Source organism: Vitis vinifera, chromosome 19 (genome assembly GCF_030704535.1).
Source record: "Vitis vinifera cultivar Pinot Noir 40024 chromosome 19, ASM3070453v1".
In the NCBI taxonomy this organism is placed as follows: Eukaryota; Viridiplantae; Streptophyta; class Magnoliopsida; order Vitales; family Vitaceae; genus Vitis; species Vitis vinifera.
The window spans coordinates 26,239,478-26,242,790 of NC_081823.1; positions in this window are offsets into that span (position 1 = coordinate 26,239,478).

Below are 3,313 nucleotides of genomic sequence, written 5' to 3' on the forward strand. Positions count from 1 at the left end.
CGAAAATTAATTTTGAAAGAAAACGGAGTTTTGAAAATTGGAGTTTTAAAAATTAAATTTAAGAATTGGAGTTTTGAAAATTAATTGAGAATTGGAGTTTTGAAAAAATTAGTTTTAAGAATTGGAGTTTTGGAAATTAAATATGAAAGAAATTGGAGTTTCGAAAATTATTTGAAAATTGGAGTTTTGAAAATTAAATTTAAGAATGAGAATTTTGGAAATTAAATTTGAAAGAAATTGGAATTTTGAGAATTTAAATTTTGAGGATTAAATTTGGAAGATTGGAATTTTGAAAATTATTTGAAAATTAAATTTGAAAATTGGAGTTTTGAAAAATTTATTTGAAAAACTAGAATTTTAAGAATCATTTAAAAGAGATTTTGCGAAAATCAAACTTTGACACATGAGAATAAAGAATAATTTTTCTCCATGAGGGTTGTCTTGATTTTTAATCATCTTCCCAATATCAACAGTTTGCATATGCCACAATTGGATCCACGCATTGAAGGGTATTATTTCTTCTGAAAATTTGAAGTGCGTCTGCCACTTGTGAAAATTCTCATGCCATTATTGACTTGCCATTCACCATTTGTTTATCGTGCTTCATGTTATTAGTGAGCTACCAGCTCCTGGAAGTGAAGTAATGAAGCTCCACTTCTCCATGAAATGCACCAACTTGCTGCCTATTTACACCTAGCAGCACATAAGTCACTCATGCAGGACCTCGCTCCACCTTCCAAAGAGCGACAACCCTGAAATCCTTGCAAGCAATCACATTTCCCAGCTTCCTTTCTCACCACATCTAGAACTAAGTTAATTAGCTTCCTCCCCCCTTCCGTGTAGTGACCTTTAGACAGATACGGGTCAAAAGCGAGTCGAAGAGGTGAGTGATCGTATGACTCGACCGACCCATGATTCCTAGGACTTTGCTGGGGAAGAACCCGGAGCTGATCCGACATGTGAGCGAAGAAACATATTCGTCGGTGGCAACTGGACCCATCCTTGCAAGGGTGAGTCCAGTAACAAGCAGAGTGAAGCCAGCACTCGAACATGCCATGAGCAAACTCGCATGAATCTCCCTTCTTGTAGTTTCATTCCCGAAACTCTGGGCACTCCGTGCCAAAGTAGTGAAACTTCTGGGGGTCCCTCCGGTGATGGTGAGGATGTGGAGCAGGATGAGGAAGAATCCGTAGATTGACGGCAGAAGGCGAAGCGAGAGTGTTAGGAAAAAATGCAGCTGGAAGCTGCTCCCAAGAGGATGTAGTTGCAGAAAAGGAAGACTTTGTGGGTGTGGTAGTGTGATTATGTGATTGGGCTTGATTGGTTGTGAATGGAGAGACCCATTTTGAGGGTTTCCAACGAAATTCAATGGCGGGCAGCGGATTCCAATAAGTGAGTGTTGGATTGTGGTGGTGGAGATGAGAAAGAGAGGAAGTGATCGAGCCAGCACAATCACTTGATATTTCAGCATTCTTGGTAGATAATTAACCCATGGCTCCAAAAGCCTTAGAAGAATTCCATGCCACACAGGGCCACCTTTTGGAGGCCACCATAAACAAAGGAAAAGAAAACAAGGATGGAATCATAGTAAAGACTGAAAATAAATAAATAACAAAAGAAAAACAAGTTGATAACGATATGGAGACTCATTTTCAGGTGACATCCATGGCCAAGGGCGGGTGGAATTGATAGAAATAAAAGACATGATTTTCAGGCATCAAACTCAAATGAAACAGAGAAAATAATTCCAACAATACCAAAGCAAAGAAGATGAAACAACTATGACACAGTCAATGCAACTCATAAATTGGTTAAATATGCTCTCTAATTCGCACCTAAGAGTCCTTAATGCTCTACTTTTGCTCCCGGGAATCCCAAAAATCCCTCTTACTCTTGTTTTCTCTTATTGATCCCTCTGCTATGTAGCTCTCTGTTTTTCTATATAAAAAAAAAGGGAGAATTGTGTTTTGGGCCCAGCTGGGCCCAAAAATTAATAAAAGATCCTCATAAGTTCCATATTTAAGCCCAACACCTAAAGAAAGTTTACAAATTGAAAAGAAGGATATGAAACATTCAATTTTCCGAAAATGCCCTTTATTGTCAAAAAGAAAAAGAAAACAACTAACTTTCCTACTCTCTTTCATTCTTTTTTTCCCTCTCTCTTTCATCATTCACCTTGTCTTTTTCTCTCACATATTAATTGGTGGGACATGTAAATTAATTCTTTTATAGAAAAGTGTTACTATTTTCATCAATTATTTTTCTCCCAAAAACCATGCCTAATAAATTAAATATTGGAAATCAATGGTTGAAAATGATTATTATTATATTTTTAAAGTAAATATTTTTTAAATACCTCATAATTTTTTTTAAACTTACAAAATATATAATAAATATTTTTTAAACACCTTAAAAAATATATTATTTTTTGGACAATACATTGATATTATCTTAATATATTATTTTGTAACATGATCATTTTTTAACTAATGGTGATAATTAATTTTTAATTGAATAATGTATTATAACTTAATAATTTGAAAAATATTCAAATGCCCTTTTAAATCTAAAATAGATGTGGACTTGATATGGTTTAAATTATTAAATCATGATGTCATTAAGTTAAGCAAATGTATCATATTAAGAGATGTGTATGTAAATTATATCATAATTTTCTCTTTTTTATTTTTATTTTTTTTCCTCATACATGATATCTTTTGTATAAAGTTTTGTAGATGAAAAATAACAAAATCTTTTGTTATGTAAAGAGGCATAACAACACATTAAAATTGAAAAGAGAATATAATGGAACACAAATTAAATGAAAATCACTTTAAATAAGGATATAATAGAAAACATATAAATGTAAGAAAAAACAAGTTTAGATGAAATTTAAAATAAAAATCAAAGAAAATAAATTAAAAGTAATAATATAAAAATCGTAGAATCTTCAAAACTATAATTACAACAAAAAAATTATTTTAAATTAACTTGATAATTTAAATTAATGATTTTTTATAAAAAAAAATTACAAATGTTACAAAGATAATTTTTTATCCTTTTTAATTCTATTTAAATATGATTTTTTTAATATCTTCTAACATTATGTTTATAAAGGTAAAATAATAAAAATATATATTTTATTCGGTTTACTTGTAATAAACACTTTAATTTTGGAATACTCTTTTATAGTTAATGTAACACCCTTATATAATAGTGCAAATTTCATAAATAATTTATGGGTAACAAAGAAAGTAAAGAAATGATTCAAAATTAACTAAAATTTTTCACAAATGGTAACCTTGTACACCCT